The 17,797-nt window shown below is 44.3% G+C and overlaps 1 protein-coding gene across 6 annotated transcripts in view; it reads right to left on the bottom strand.

Moving 5' to 3' along the window:
• CTNND2 (catenin delta 2) overlaps positions 1 to 16,380 on the bottom strand; it is a 1,915,824-nt gene extending 1,899,444 nt beyond the window's left edge. For 2 of the 6 annotated variants that reach the window (XM_063922708.1, XM_063922704.1), the window contains exon 1: positions 15,712 to 16,380. The gene's annotated coding sequence lies outside the window, so the exon portion shown is untranslated. The remainder of the gene's footprint in view (positions 1 to 15,711) is intronic. The other 4 variants (XM_063922707.1, XM_063922705.1, XM_063922709.1 and 1 more) reach the window with 2 other exon arrangements.
• Between the last annotated feature and the right edge of the window lie 1,417 nt (positions 16,381 to 17,797).

Below are 17,797 nucleotides of genomic sequence, written 5' to 3' on the forward strand. Positions count from 1 at the left end.
TAGTTTGATTGCTAGAAGTTCCTGATCACCGATGGAATAGTTCATCTCAGCGGGCAATAATCTACGAGAGAAAAACCCACAAGGGTGAGTCTTACCATCAGCACTGACTTGGGACACGCGCCGACTGTCGAGGCGTCCACTTCTAGAACAAAGGCCTTGTTGACATCTGGCTGTTGTAACACAGGAGCTGAAACAAAAGCTTGTTTAATTTTATGAAAGGCAGATAGTGCTTCTTCAGACCACTGGGAAGGATTCACCCCTTTCCGAGTGAGGCAAGTAATTGGAGCTATCACTGTAGAGAATCTTTTATAGTACTTGGCAAAGCCAATGAAACGTTGAACTGACTTAAGTGTTGTAGGAAGAGACCAGTTCTCTATAGCCTCTAATTTAGCTGGATCCATTTGAAGGTCAGTTCCAGAGATAATGTATCCTAGAAAAGGTATTGAAGAAGCTTCAAATGTGCACTTAGATAAATTGCCATAAAGACGATTCTGTCGAAGACGTCGAAGAACCTCTTTCACTTGCTGGCGATGGGAAACTAAGTCACGAGAGAATATCAAGATCTCATCGAGGTAGGCTACCACACACTCGTACAGAAGATCTCTAAACACTTTGTTGACAAAGTTCTGGAATACGGCTGGGGCATTGCTCAAACCGAAGGGCATCACTAGGTATTCATAGTGGCCATCGCGGGTATTGAAGGCGGTTTTCCACTCGTCGACACTTTGGATCCTGATGAGATTGTAGGCCCTGCGGAGATCTAACTTAGTGAAGATGCGAGCACCTCTGACTCTGTCAAACAGTTCAGTAATAAGTGGCAAAGGATAGCTGTTTTAATAGTGATGTCATTTAAACCCCGATAATCGATACAGGGGCCTAATCCTCCATCTTCCTTCTTGACGAAGAAGAACCCCGCATCGGCTGGAGATGAAGACGGGCGGATGAACCCTTTCTGTAGATTCTCCTTTATATACTCACTCATTGCTTGAGTCTCAGGAACAGAGAGAGGGTAAGTGAGCCCTCTGGATGGCTTGCTCCCGGGAACTAAATCAATGGGACAATCCCATTCTCGATGGGGAAGCAGGACATCAGCGGCCTTTTCACTGAAGATGTCAGCAAATTCTTGATAGGCCTCTGGAAGACCAGACTGGAGTTTTACACCTGAAGATCTCACCGGATGTACTTGAGCCAAAAAAGAATGAAAACAGGAAGAACTCCATGCTGTAAGCTGTAGTGTGGACCAGTCGAATTGTGGATTGTGCCATTGGAGCCAGGGCATGCCTAGTACAATTTCATAGGTGGCTTTTGGAATGACCAGGAATTCAATGAGCTCAGAATGAAGAAAGCCCACTCCGAGGACCACTGGCTTGGTTTGCTGAATGATGGAACTCCCGTCCACGGCAGTAAGGTAGACTGGATGAGACAGCTTTGAGACAGGGAGATGGATTCTGTCCACTGCAGCTTGTGTGATAAAGTTCCCAGCAGCACCGCAATCCACTAAGGCAGATAAAGACTGAAGACCATTCTGTGTTTCCAAGGTAACAGGTAGAGCGAGATCTTAGGAAGAAGGAGCTTTGATTAAAGTTTCCAACTTGACTCCTCCTTTACAAGTTAGGACCTGGCTTTTCCTGAACGAGCAGGACAGGAACCAATCAGATGACCAGCAGCAGCACAATAGAGACACAGTCTTTCCCTTAACCTTCTTGACCGCTCCTCAGGCGTTAAGCTAGACCTATTCACCTACATAGGTTCATCAGGAGTAACGGGTAAGGACTGTACTAGAGACATAACTCGTTGCCTGCGAAGGTCACCTCAAGAACGTTCACTGGCTCATTCACGTAAACGTAAATCCAATTTAACACATAAAGAAATTAGGGCTTCCAGCTGCTCTGGAAGACCTCGGGTAACTAACTCATCCTTTATATTGTCGGATAGACCATGCCAGAAGGCGGCGACCAACGCCTGGTTATTCCACTTCACTTCTGATGCCAATGTCTGGAACTGGATAACATATTGTCCCACAGTACGTGTTCCCTGGTGAATCTGAAGGAGGTCTGAGGAAGCAGAGGTGGTGCGACCAGGCTCATCAAAAATGCATCTGACTGCAGCAACAAAATCTGTGTAGTTATTCAGAAGAGCGTCCGCTCGTTTCCCATAGCGGGTAGACCCAGTTCAAGGCGGAGCCAGACAGAAGGGACACAATGTATGGAACCTTTGCCCTGGGAGTTGGAAAATTTTGCGGCAGCAATTCAAAGTGGACTTCACATTGGTTCAGAAACCCACGACACATATTGGGGTTACAATCAAATTTGCTTGGTGTAGGGAGATGAATATAAGATACTGGAACAGGAGCAACTGGAGAACTGGAAGCTGTGGAACTGGAAACTGGAACTGACACTGAAGTTGGAGCTGGAGGGACAGGATTTGAAACAGACTGTTGTAGAGTGTCCAGTCGGGAAGACATCCCTTGTAGAAATTGTATAATCTGCTGTTGTGCAGCCACTTGACCATCCAGTCGTGACACCAAACTTTGGAGTGCCCCTGACCCCACACTCTGACCACCATCTGGGTCCATGGGCCTCAGACAAACTGTCAGGTCTGTAGTTTTGTCTGTCCCCAGAGGGGGCACTAGTGGGTCAGTGTAGGTGTGATAGATGAAAATGAGGAGGCTGAAGAAAAGTCCTGCGCATGTGTGCTTGATATTTATTATCACACAGGGGTAACACAGCAACTGAACAAACTGGTAAACAGATGAATGGAAACAATTGATGATGGACTTGGAAGTCGGTAACAACAGAGATGTAGTATGAATGGTAACTGGTATAATTGATGACAAGAATAATGAATGATAACTTAATCCGATGAAATTAATATTCAAACAGTCACTAACAAATGAGTAATAAAGATGAACTTGAAGCTTGAAATAAACGGTAGTGGAAATAATGAAACCATATGAAGCAAACAAAACTCTGGTATATGATGAATAGTAATAAATGCACACAGTCTCTGTAGAAGCACACATTCTTAAAGCCAAGCAAGGCCCACACAGGAGACGGCTCTAACACAACAAGGTGTTAAGTGCTGAATGCAATGCACAGCATTGAATGCTGGTAATTAGGTGCACAGGCTGAGAAATGAAAGAACACCTGGGGAAAGTTTCTTACTGCAAGTTGCTGTGGCAGACTGTGGCTGGAGTTCGTAGCAGACTGGAAAACTGAAGACTGAAGATGATGTAACGGAATGACAACAAGGAAACCACTGGAAACAGGAACACAGGAACCAGGAGAACTTGCACAGTGAATGTGACTCGTTGTCCAAGGCCATGAGACTGAGCCACGGACTGGAACTTACACCCCTTGCTCTGCGGTGATTGGTTGCTGAGCTCTGTGTGCAAACACCTTGCAGGATTGGATGTCCAGATCAGCTGAGTGCAGGTGTCATGGCGGCGCCCATGCTGGACAGACGCCGGCACACAGAGGGGCACACACTGGATGCGGTTCAGGGGTACTTAGTGACACAGAACATGACGCTCACGGACAGTGCATTCATGCAGCTGCGACTGGGGCCGTGACCTCCGGAGGCCTGCACACCAGCACGCTGGTAAGTGAGATGCTGCTGAATGCCAATTCCTGACATTGGGATATGTATGCACGATGTATAAATTTAAAATGAACTTCCTGTAGCCAGGAGCAACACAAGTGCTTAAGGGTACTGTCATAATAGCAGAGTAGGTGCTGCTGGGTGGAAACAGAGGGGATATCAGAATGCCACGCAGAGACAGTGCGGGCCACAACTTATCCCTGGATAGCATTAATAAATCTAAACAAACATATTTAGTTTTGTACGGGTGTAAAAGTAATAGAGATATCAGTTTATGTATAGGGTCCTGGTTAACGGCAGTAGGGATCTGGGCCATGCTGGTACGTGCAAAGTGTGCAGCTTGTAAATACATAAAAAACAGAGAGGGGGTAACTGGGCTTTATCTTGCAAAACCTTGAAAGTTAGGATAACCCCTCCTGGGTCAAACACGTCCTTAATCTTTGATATGCCTTTTTCGCTCCAAAGTCTAAAAAGCGAGTTGTCCATTCCCGGAGGAGAAGAAGGATTACCACAAAAATGAGCGTAGTGGGATACCGAAAAAGGTCTTGATAATTTAGAGCATATTGAACACCAGGCTAAATAAACATTGTGGAAAAGTATGTTATGAAAAATATGGGGGGGGGGGGGGGGATAGCTTTCCTAGGGGAATGAAGAAGAGCTGCCGGTAAGTATGGACAAAACATGGCTAATTCAGAGGGAGAATGAGTATAGGTCTCCCGTGAAAGAAGCCAATCACTAATGTATCGGGAACAAACAGCTTTAGTAAATATAGCAATGTCGGGTAGGCCCGCACCACCTTCACATATAGGAAGCTGTAGCTTAGAGACCGCAATCTGAGAGCGTCTCCCACGCCGCACAAATTTGGTGAATAAACGGGTACAAACCGCAATGTCAGCTTTGGAAAGGGATATAGGCAGCATTTGGATAGGGTAAGAGAGTTTGGGAAAAATCACACTTTTTATCAAAGCTATGCGTCCAAACAGAGAAAGTGGTAGGAGCTTCCAGGTAGTCAATAAACGGGAGATGTGGGAGATGACTGTAGTGAAATTTTATTCATATAATCTGGAGAGGGAGGAAGGGATTTGGATACCCAGATATTTAAACTGCTGAGAAGAAATATGGAACTGTGAATACATGGCCTGATGTGAAAGGGAGGAATCGGAGATACCTAGAGGCATAAGTTCGGATTTATGTACGTTTATTTTGTACCCAGCAAAAGAGACAAAATTAGTCAATAAGTGTAAAATTGCAAGGAGGGATGTGCAGGGATCAGAGAGGAACAACAGCATGTCATCCACAAACAAGGAGGGTTTGAGCTCAACCATACCAATATAAATCCCCCTGAAGCTCTGCAAATCTCTCAGGGCTATGGCCAGAGGCTCCAGAGCCAATGCAATCAAGAGGGGCGACATGGGGCAGCCCTGTCTTGTACCTCGTTTCACTGTAAATGGAGATGAAAGGAAACCATTGCTGGATACTTGGGTTAGCGGAGAAGTATACAGAGCCTGCAGGGTAGACACAAACCGGAAGGGGAAGATAAATCTATCTAGGGTATGGTATAGGTGATCCCAAGTGACCAAGTCGAACGCCTTCTCAGCATCCAATGAAACAATGGCTCCAGGGCAGGAGTCAGGATGAGAGGTGAATGACTGGATCACCGAGACAACCTTGCGAATATTAATCACAGAATGGCGACCCCATATAAAACCAGTCTGGTCAGGGGCTATAAGTGAAGGCAAAATAACTTTCAATCTTTCCGACATAATTTTCAGAAAAAGCTTATAATCAACATCTAAAAGAGAGATAGGCCTATAAGAGGCCGGGTCCTCGGGGTCACGACCAGGTTTGGGCAAAACCTTAATAATAGCTGAATTAAAATAACTAGGAACAGTATTGTCCAATAAAAGAACATTGTACACAGGGAGCAAGGAGGGGCTAATTTCAGATTCAAGGAGCCTATAAAACTCTCTGGAGAAGCCATCAGGACCAAGGGATTTCAGGGGTTTCAGTTTCTTGATAGCCTGACGGAGCTCCTCAGCAGAGATTGGGGCTATAAGCAAGGTCTGCTGGTCAGGGGATAGAGAGGGAAGGGTAGTGGAGGACCAGAACTCCTCTTTAAGGGAGGAGTCAATAGCTGGATGAGAATAAAGCGCATCATAGTAAGAGCCTAGCAGATCAACAATATCTTTACCCTTCTGAAGCCGAACCCCATCTTTGTTTTTCAAGAAGGAATAGAGGAGGGAGAATCATAAGTGCGGAGTAAATTAGATAGGATCCTCCCTGATTTATTCCCGTGCCTATATGTAGTATCTATGAAGATAGTTTATGTGCATTAGCTAGATGAGGTAGTGTACCTTTAAGAATCTGGCTGCACAGATGAACATGTGATCAGGAAGTAGAAGGAAGTAGGAAGTAGAAGGAGAGTAAGGAGAAGGAGAGCAGCATGTGGAGTTGATGTCTATCTGTAACCATGCAAGTACTACTTACCAATAAAAATTAAAATACATAATCTTCATACTGCATGATTCATTGAAGTAAAGAGATGCACATCATGTCTGGCCACTAACTGATCCAGAACCCCCTCAAAATGACACTTAGCTTTCTGGTAGTTACCTCTAGTGAGGGCAGATGGGTGAGATTTAAAAGTTTGAAAGGCTAAAGTGAGATCAGCCTGAGCTTGTTGATATAATTGAGCTGTATCTTTTCTGTGTTTGGAAACATATGCAATGATATTTCCACGCAGCACAGATTTAGCCGCCTGCCAGAAAAGCTGTGGCGAGTCAGCGTGCTCCACATTATTGTCTGCAAAGTCCCGCCACCCTGCTATTAACATGTCATGAAAATCAACAGAATTGGTCAGGTAGGACGGAAAACGCCATGGCTTGTAAGAGCCGCAGTCAATTGAAGAGGCAATCGTGACCCAGATCAGACCATGATCAGACAAGCCAATGGGTTCTGTAGCCGAGTCAACTACCTTAGATAAAGCGTCACAAGATAATAGCAAATAATCAATACGTGACAGGGTGGCGTGAGCCGCAGACAAACATGTAAATTATTTGTCTATAGGATGGAAAGTTCTCCAAACATCTGCCAAACGAAGTGAGGATGCCAATTGTGGGACTCCTAAGGATGGGAGCGGGCGAGGGTGGCGTGGGGGGTGGTGTCGGTCCATAGTGAAGGAAGCTACCAAATTAAAATCACCACCTATTAAGATAGTAGAGTCGCTAAAAGGAGCACACTTATCCACAATACATTGCATAAAACGTTTAGAATAAGTGTTCGGGGCATAAAGGTTGCAAAAGACATACTTGGTATGAGCCAGCATAACTTCAAATATCACATAGCGGCCTAAGGGGTCACTAATAGAGGAATGGAGGATAGGGGAGCGTTTCCTCTGGACTAAAGTAACCACTCCACATTTTTTAGACGTAAAGGAGGCAGCCGATAAAACAGAATACCCCATAACATTCAATTAAAAAATTTCTAGCGGCATTAAATGTGTTTCCTGAAGCATAATTACATCAATATCTTTTTTTCGAACATAGGTGAAAAGCTTGGTCCTCTTGGCAGAAGAGTGGATCCCGCCAACATTCCACGAACCAAAAATGAAAGGGGCCATCCTATAATATCATAAAAAGCAAAAATGAAAAAGGGGAAGAGATACTGTTCACATAAACGCTCCAGCATGACCCAGGACGGAAGGATGGGGGGTGGTGGTATAAGGAATAGGCAGAAGACATAAAACCGGACCAGGAATCCTTGCAAAAAAGGAAAGGGAGGTAAGAGGGGGAAATAGGGAAGGAAAGAGTGAGAAAGAACCACAGAGAAAACATAAGAAAGAAGGGAGGAGAGGCCTCCCAAAAGGTCTCAAAAACTAGAAACCGGACTTCCTAAGCATAATAATAACATAAGAACAATAACAAGAAAACATATCAGAACTAAAGCCCCATAGGGCTGCAGCTAATAATAAAGCAGCGTATTCAGTAATCAAGACTGTAAAAAAATAAAAGAAAACCAAAATAAATAATGAAGACGGCTAGCGGTAAACCTTATTCAGCGGACCGCCACACACCACCAGAGGGAGGGGTGGGGGCGGGGGGACGGCAGGGGTTGGGGGGGGGGAGAGACAGGTTAACATAGGGAAAAACATCTCAAAGTTATTTCCAACGTTACAGTGTAAGACGTATTGAAAGAATCATAATGGAGAAAAACAAAACAACATTAATACGGTGTCAACATATGAAAACCAGAAATCAATTCCCGGCAACACCGCAGAAATGTCAGTAGATATATAGCATAAATTGACAAATGGTCACCAATCTGTAGATCAATCACAAGAGTCCGGACGGAACTGAGCAGGGGAGCCAGAAAGTTCTCGCGCGGAAGCCTCCTCACGTAACTGTTGCGTAGCATCATCAAGAGTAGATAAATCCACAGTAGAATCTCCAACAAAGAGCCGTAGGCAAGCAGGAAACATGTAGGCAAAGCGATGGCCAGATTTCACCAGATCCGCGCAGACCGCAGAGAACGCCTTGCGGGCCCTTGTAACTTCAGCAGAGTAGACCTGGAATATCAGGAGCTTATGGTTATCCCACATCAGAAGACGTTGCTTCCCAAAGGCCTGCTAGATGGCTTTGCAGTGCAGGAAATTGAGGCAGCAAAAAAATGGTGACCCATGGGCGGGAGTCCGCGTTGGCACGGGTTGGGCCGATTCGGTGCACCCGTTCCACAACCAAATCAGAGCAGGAGTCAGCCACATCAAGCAGGTCCAGCAGGGTAGTGGTTAAGAACTGGGTGACCGCTTCCCCTTTAAGAGATTCAGGCAGTCCCACAATACGGAGATTATTTTTCCTAGACCTGTTTTCCAAACTGTCCAGTTTATCCAAAACTTGGAGATGTTGTTTATGCAGGACCTCATATTGCTGCTTAAGAGTGAAAACGTCCTGAAAAGTCTCTCCCAATGTAACCTCAGTGGAACGCACACTGTGAGTGAGCTGCTGGATATTAGCATTAGTTTCCTGTAGAGCCTGTTTAAAAGAAGCAGCCTGCTCCTGCATAAGGGGGGCCATAGTGGACTTAATAGCCTGCACAATGTCCATATAGCTGGCCAGAGGAGGGTCAGAAGGGGCCCCAGCATCAGCAGGGGGGGCAGCATCAGCAGCCAGGGGAGAAGGAGGGCTAGAGGCAGCGCTTGAAGCTGAGGTGGATGCTGAGAGAGAAGTCACACCCGCCATCTTGGATCCACGGCTCCGCTGATCTCGGCGGCTGCGCTGCTGCTTACTTGGCATGGAGAAGGTAAGAAACCTCTCCATGCACAGCGGAGAGGTTCCCCTCATCAGCGGTGGCGGTGGTCCGGCTGGCAGCGCCCGGAGGCGGGCGGGAGCGGGAAAGAAGCTGCGGTCTTAGAGGAGCCGCTCTAACAGGCAGCCATCCCCGCCAAAGCGGAACCGTTGCAGGTCAGGTTTTACAGGCAGTTCTTAAAACAGCAGTATAACATTCCAGGTTCAGGTAATCACAAACAGTGCATATTCCAAATGTAATGAGCTCGGGATCCCAAACACTAAAAATTATGACACCCATAGAGTGGGAATAGAACCTGTGGCGAGTGCAGCTAGACACATAGCCTGCTGCATGGCAAGTGCATCGAGCCCACAACGGGCTTTGCTGCGCTCATTACCCCGCCAGGGTTCTGCTGCTGGGATCCCGGTGTTGGTATGCTGACCGTCGGGATCCCGGCAGCTGGCTTCATACCCAACCCTTCCAAATGACTCCTAACATAACCACAAACTCCCATCTATCACCAGGCCACTTGCTGGCATCAGGAGCAATGGCCTACTGACCAAAATACATTTTTAAAGACAGCAAACAAGGTGAAGTGATTAGCCCAGCTGTGGCTTACCACAGACTCAGCTAAATCCTGACTGGATTCCATCAGACCTGTTGCTACTGTTCCAATCCAGCAAAAGCCTGCTGTCTCTGCCACAATATATATATATATATATATATATATATATATATATATATTCTGCAGACAATCTAACTTTACTTTTATGAGTAGGCAGAGTGATTGCCTAATTAACCACTTATTGCTGCTTCATTTCAAAGGGTAAAACAACCTATCTCTAACTTGTTCATATCATCCTATACAATTCCAGGCCCACATTTGCATATTTGAGCCACTTTTGTGAAACCTTCACTCCAAAATTTGCATTATTTCTAGAACTTATTGATCACCAATATCTATCTATAAAATAATATACTATCAGTTTAATCAGAAATATCAATACTTTTTAAGAATAAAATCTATAATACATTCAATTAAGTGCAAAAATATAAATGAAACAAACAATCGGAGGATAGATCAAAGGCGATAATAAGAAAAATAAGGTTATAAGTATACGTCACTTATGTGGTATGGAGTCCTTGTCAGAATTGCCACTCTTTTGATCGTCTCACAACATCCAGATATTAAACATGTAAAAAAGAGAAAATACACACACATGGGTGGTATTGCATGGTATAAATGATTAAACAGCCCGTGAATGTCCAGAAAGGAAAAGTCTAAAGTGCCGGACCAAATTTGATAGAAGATGAGGATAGTATCTCGCCACCACTTCACTATGTTTGTGGACGTACCGAAACTCACATCAAAATTGGCAAGAACAGGTGTGTAAAGGTAGTGTTCACTCTAGGAGTGAATGGGGCAGGGCGCCGGAATCCGGGGGCACATGTGTGCGCTCGAAATGGGGGCGCGGCCACGCAAATTAGGGGGTGTGGCCACGCCTCCGTCATTTTAGGGGGCGGTGCGGCCCACAGACGCTACTATAGAGAGCGTCTATGGCCGGCGACGTCACTGTTGGGGGCGTGCCCAGCACCTCCGTCGGTGCTGGGCTTCCCCCAGCCCTCTCCCAATGCGTGAATGGATGCCGCGCGCATGCGCACGGCATCTATACACGCCGGGAGGGCAGGGAGCGGGCGGCTGTTCTAGCAGGGCGCCGCAAAAGGGGCAGGGCGGGTTTTGCCTGTTAAAAAAACGGGCAGGGCGCGGCGCCCTGCTAAAACAGCCTAGAGTGAACACTAGTAAAGGTATCTTTAGTACTGTGTCCCACGTGATATAGAGCAGAAAGGAAACTGCTACAGATAACGTACCCCACTCACTTGTAAAGGGCGGTTAATCCCGCGTATCAAGGTATCTTTAAACCAGGATCAAAAATGACATCCAAGATAATTCAACAGGTTTATTCATAAAAAAAATCCATAAAACGGCAATCTGATACTTTTCTATGATACTTCCACTCTCCAGTTTGTACAGTAACATGCAGGTCAGGTATAATAGACAAAAAACTGATGTAATCCGGTTTTACACCAGTACTGTCATGTTGGGTACCCTTCTAAAGTGGTATCCCATGGAAAGAACAGAAAGTCAAATAAAATAGTAAAACTCACTGCCTGGTAGCACCAACGGCGTTTTGACCACTTGGTCTTTTTCACCTTCTGTAGCAGTTTCCTTTCTGCTCTATATCACGTGGGACACAGTACTAAAGATACCTTTCCACACCTGTTCCTGCCAATTTTGATGTGAGTTTCGGTACGTCCACAAACATAGTGAAGTGGTGGCGAGATACTATCCTCATCTTCTATCAAATTTGGTCCGGCACTTTAGGCTTTTCCTTTCTGGACATTCACGGGCTGTTTAATCATTTATACCATGCAATACCACCCATGTGTGTGTATTTTCTCTTTTTTACATGTTTAATATCTGGATGTTGTGAGACGATCAAAAGAGTGGCAATTCTGACAAGGACTCCATACCACATAAGTGACGTATACTTATAACCTTATTTTTCTTGTTATCGCCTTTGATCTGCCCTCCGATTGTTTGTTTCATGTTACTGGTTGATCTGTTATTTGGGCGGATTTGTTGAGGATTTAGATTGGGCTGATAACCTTTACGCCAGAATCTACACTATTGTTTTTTTCTTGCAAAAATATAAATACATTCTATCAAAAATCGTCATCAATAGCCTCGGCCTACGTGGTATTTCCACAAACACAGATCTGACTGTAAATTCAAAGCACCATACCAGTCATCTGTGGTAATAAATAACAGCCCACTTTACCTCAACACAAAGCAAATTCCAGTTCCACATTATGGGGCATATGTAATAGGGTTCGAGTTTACCAGAGGTGTGGGATGATGTGAGCAATGAAGGAGGATGTCTGAAGAATCATCAGTAGGTGGTTGGGTGTAGCGAACAACTTAGATAACAGATGCGTGGGGCAGGTAACATTAAAAGTGTAAGTAAACCGAGGAGAGAGTGTTGGAACATGTGAGAGAGATAAGCAGGGATATATAGTTATAGTGTATATAACAGGACAGGTGTTTGTGAGGAGGGATGTGAGCAGGCAAGGGTATGGTGTACATAATAGCACATGTATGTGTATGTGTGTGTTTGTGGGGGGGGGGGTGAAGACACAACTAAGAGATATCTAAAGTCAGTATTCTATGTACATGTTGGCATGCGTGGGTAGTTGAACAGGGTTTGGTATGAAACACTGGCATACGGGATGCCGGATGTTAGTATACTGACATCGGCATCCCAACCACCAGCATGCTGGCAGCGGGGCTAGCGCATCAAGGCCCCTTGAGGGAACGGTGGCTCACTGTGCTTGCTACAGGTTATATTCTACCTCTATGGGTGTCGTGGGATAAAAATAAGGAGTCCTACCGGAAGGATGGTGGGGGAGCTGCGATCTCTGGGATCCTGACGGGCGTATGTTGACTGCATACCGTTGAACAGGGCCACCGGTTTGTATCAAAAAAACTTTTTTTGAAAGGAAGTGTGGAAAAAATAGACAGAGCCAATATCTTGCTTAGGGCCACTTTGCAACCTAATACATCCTTAGTTGCCAGGGTGTAATGATGACAATCAGAATATCAGAAATATAAACACAAAGACAATCCTAGATGTGGAGCTGCTCCTGATCTTTAAACAACAGCTATAAGATCCCACTCATATAAATGTCAGAACAAATGTGGCAAGAGATCACATCAAATGAGAAACTGGACAAAGAAGATTGCATATAGTTAGAAAAAATGATGGTAGGTAAAAAATGCGCTATTCATTTGCTAACATAAAATTTAATTTATAAAATTTCATGAAAAAAATGTAATAAAAGCATAATAACATGCATAAAATAAGGAGTCCTACCGGAAGGATGGTAGGGGAGCTGCAGGACACAAAGTAGTGCAGAGCAGTCTGGACTTACCCTGCACAAGCTCCCAGATCTAAAAGTTCTCCCTGGCAAAATCTCCTCCAATGTCCCTGGAAGTGCTGGTTCCAACGCATTTCGGAACTTGATGTTCCTTTTTCAAGAAAAAATGTATTCTGCCTATGACATTTTTGGGGGTTTAGGGTTACCCCTCTTTTTGGTAACAAAGGCACGATGATATTCAGAGACGCGCCCTGTCTCGTTGTATAGTTAGAGAAGAGCTTGAAATGTTTCTATAACAATGTAGTACAAAAGATATTTAAAGAAACTGATGCTTGCTGAATATCAATGGTTTTATATTTCATTGCTAGTGTGTATTTTTCTGATAAATGAGAAATAAATGCCAGTCATCTGTAAGTGATAGTTTTAACAAAAATGTTATCTTTAATCCAGTACAAAATTTTGCACAAATTTCGTTTTCACCCAGAACAGGCTATTTCACAGAGGTTCAAACTGCACAGTTTTCATATTTGTATATTAAAGAATTTATAGTCTTGGAACAGATCTTGGACGTCGGTCACTTCATTCTGCATATTGTGTTGGGGTAGGACTGGAAATGCCAAATTTCACTTCCAAACTGTATGAAATTTTACAGCCAACTGCAGAACAAACAACATTTTTGGCAGAATAGTTTTGGAATGAAGGTTATCTCTAGTTGTGACAATAAAAAGCCAATTAAAGGACAAGTTTATTAAACAAGACCAACCCAAATTTTGAAGTAAACTACTATGCGACTATTCTATTATCTAACTTCTTTATTGATATTCTACTAAATAACAGCTCCTATACTCCCTAATACTATATCGTAATAATGAATAAGAAATGTAGAACTAATTACATATTAATAACTATTTACAATTAAAATATGAAAAGAATGAAAAAATGAGATCATCAATAAAATACAATTTTTTGTGAAAACAAGAAGAAGCCTATTCATTATTAGGGGTCATGATTTGTGAAGGTGAACATTGAAATACCAGAGCAATTCAATATTGCTCTGGTACAGAATCGGCACCTCTAAAAGCAGCCATCCCTGTGAAAGTACAACTGTTGACTCCACCGCTAATTAGTAGTGGTAGAATTGTACACTGGGCCTGTTACTAAAAACATGCAAGTAGTGTTGCTGCATGCACACAAGGCCCATTAGTGAACTTGAATAGGCCCCGATGTCACTTTCAGAGAGGGTAGAATATTAAAAGTAGCAGGATTCTGTACTAGACCAAATAACGTAACAATAAGGGTAAGAGTAATTTACTGGTAAGTGCCAAAGGGTAGTGCACATTTATATTAGTTGGATCATCACTTTAGAATGTGTGACCACATCTAAAATTGTCTTTGCAAATTGGCACTCACCTCTCAATAGAATGATACCAGCTACAAAGCATAATTTTGTTGGCCAGTAATCAAATGTACTGTACATTCAACCATGCATAGGACTGTGATCAATGTGGGATTTAATATGTGTTACAGTGTTGAGCCCTTGTCGCTGAAAAGTAGATGTTTTCATAGTGTAAAGGCTTCACTAGCAAGAGATAATGTTACTGCTGGTTAATAGGCTGTGGCAGGGGAGACCCACACCTGTTTTCACAGATTTAGGATATACCTTAGAGAGTCTGAGCATCGTTCAGTTCATTGCCAATATATAAAGACATGCTTTATGGCATGACTGTTTATTAAGTGCCAATGGTCTGTATGAAGTTATATTGTACATTTCACCACAAACCTCTTGAAAAGAACATGTCATAGGTCAATAGTAGTAAGACTACCCTTCTACTATTCATTTCTAGCTAACCCGATAAAGTTCCCTATAAAAGCCTTTTACTATAAACACGTAGAGCAGGAGTTATTCACTACTGCTCTAGATTCTTACCAGCCATCTCTCACCAACCCATTAACTCAAGATTGCCTTTTTTTCCCATGACTGTGTACAAGTGAATCTGAACTTAAAATACCTCAAGTGAGGAATACTGCAGCAAACATTAGCACTGGTTATTATCCTCATGATTTGAACATTATTAACAGTGTTTTGTTTTTGATTATCATTGATATAATTTTAATTGTATACTAATATACTGTACAATTACTGGATTGAAATGCTATAGCCCATATACAATAAACAAACAATACTCCAGATTCAGAGTGCACATGAACTGTATCTCCCCATGCATGAAAGCAATATGCGATTGCTACTGCTTTTTAACCAATTCACTTCTTGATACAAAACAATAAATTGCAATGCGTTGCAGTGTCAATCAGACTTTGTAGATAGGATATGAATGACTTTGCAAAAGGCTGGATAACGTAGCATTTAAAGTTCAATAAAATATTGGGATTCATATGCCAGACGTGATTAGGAGCAATGAATATAGTGTAATAGCGGTGGATTTGCTGTCTGTATGTGAGGTTGCTGTGTCTGGTGATGCATGTTTCGGAACAGTAGTCCATGCTCACTCCCTCCTCCTCTACTTCCACCTCTAATCTTCTGCTTTAGAGAAGGAGGGGGAGGGGTGTGATTCTGCCATAGACGCAGGCAGTGAGAGAGAACTATGAGGTATCGTCTATAAACTCCAGCAGAACGCAGAGAACAATGCTGCTGCCATACAACTACACACCGCTGCTGCTATACATGTACTCACTGCTCAGCGTCTTCCTCCCACCCCCACCCCAATTTGTCGCAGCAATGTTCCTGACAGCAACATTTAATCATTGTATGACATAACACATGCATACCAGAAAGTATACCACCCATCACAGTTATCTTAATAATACATTCATTCCACATCCTCAGCCCACAGCCTGGCAGAAATCAATAGAGCCATAGCGAAACGTTTCTCTTACCGGAGGCCGATGAATATTTTTCTCCTTGGTGTCAGACAAGCACAAAGAGAAGGAAGAGGAGAGGAGGGAGAGAAGGAGGCAGCCTATGATGATGGCCGCTGATCTGTCTCACTGGGCGACTCTGACCTTGCAGAGATGCAGCATCCTTCTTCTGTCTGTTCCTGAGGAGGAGAGCTGCTTACAGCAGCCGGCACCTTCCCATTTTCCCCCTATCTCTGCTACGTATAGGTCCGCAGGCTGGCAATATTCCAGCCGGTATAGCCCCTCCGTGCCTGGACGGCGCTGCCAGTCTTCTGGGCGAGCTGGGTTTGATTTCCCTGGCGTTGCCTGATGTATCTGTCAGGAGATGGAGACGTGAGGAGATGCTTCTTCTTCTCCCTCTTTGGTGGTGCTGATGAGGAGAAGCTGCTGTCTCCATTGGCGGAGAGCGCCAGTACCGCCGCCCATTTCCTCCAAATTGTAAAGGCTTCGGGAGGAGCCAAGTGCTGAGAGTTGAGGGGGAGACTTGTCAGGATGGATGCTTGTGGCTGCTACAGGACTGGGGCTGTGAGAGTGGGCGCAAAAGTGAAATACTGCTCTGGAGATGGTGCCCTGAAACTAGAATTTCATGTCCTTTTTAACTCGCCCTAACTCTATTTGTTATGCATAATGGGGTCTATTCATGAAGCAGAGAAAAGCCCTGTTTTGCGGTAAACAGGGCTTTTCTCTGCTTACCGCAATTCACAGAGCTGGTTACCGTGGAGAAGTCTCTGACTTCTCCAGCGGTACCCCCGCTCTGTGGCTGAATCGCATCACCATACCTTTGTATGGTGAGTGCGATTCATGAAGGTGCGGAAAGCTCTGCTTTCCGCTTCTCCATGGAGTTCAGGTTCGCCATCTGAGGACGGCGTAACCTGAACTGCGGTGCGGAGACGTCAGGGAAGCTCAATGCTTCCCTGATCGCTGCTCGACACCTCGTGCTGGCTCCGCCCCCCGACCTCCCAGCAACCACTGCGGCCGGCCGGGAGGTCAACACCGTGCGCATGCGCAAAGGGACCGTCGCTGGACCCCGCGCATCGCAGGGAGGGACCGGCGGAGAAGACGTCACCGCGGGAGCCCCAGACACCGCAGCGCATCGACGGAAGGTTAAGTATACATGAATTGCTACTTATCACGGCTATACATCGCATCGAAGCGATGCGATGTATAGTGATAAGTAGCAATTCTGATTTCGTTTTGTAAATGAATAGACCCCAATGTGTATTGTAAAGCGTTGGCATCAGGTAATGGTTGGTGAGTGAACCTCAGCTCAATGCAAGAATTATTTTTGGTGACATCATCATTCCTTCACAGTGTATGTTTGTATGTGTGTGCATCACATTACAGTACCTACAAAACTATTGCAGACATGAGCACATTATGGACAGTGGTAAGACAGATTTTTTTTTATTTTGCAGTAGCAGTGAAAATAAGTAAACCAAAGTATAACAAAATAAAAATAATCTATACCAGGGCTGGCCAAACCGGTCCGCGAGATCTACCAACGGTTCACATTTTCCAGACCACCTAGCTGGTGCACAGGTGTAGTCATTACTAATTAAGATGTGCTGCATTCATTCCTAACTGACAATTCTACAGATCTCCAGGAGGCCTGGAAAACATGAACTGTTGGTAGATCTCGAGGACCGGTTTGGCCAGCCCTGATCTATACACTCTAATATATGCAAACTATCTAACAGACACTCTGGGGTTGCCGCATAAATAGTACTGTGCCAGCTGGTGAGGTATATACAGTATTGTGTGAATTCACACTGTGCATGCCCAGAACACTGTGAGCACCCTTAGGTACCCATACAGATTTTGTGAACCAGCCATTTACACCTGACTGTTCCTATATGGATGCAACAATGGGCACTGGGCTTTCCAACATAAACCAACTGCAGAGGCATGTTCACATAATTGAAAAGAAGGGTGATGCGCAGGAAACAGATATGAGGAATAGAGGAGAAATAATACAAAGGTGTCGCTAGAACCCATTAAGTAAATGGAATGATCCCTTCTGTGCAATATTCAGTGAGATGGGTATGAACGGAGAAAATAATTGCGT

This window comes from Pseudophryne corroboree, chromosome 5, assembly GCF_028390025.1.
Source record: "Pseudophryne corroboree isolate aPseCor3 chromosome 5, aPseCor3.hap2, whole genome shotgun sequence".
Lineage (NCBI taxonomy): Eukaryota > Metazoa > Chordata > Amphibia > Anura > Myobatrachidae > Pseudophryne > Pseudophryne corroboree.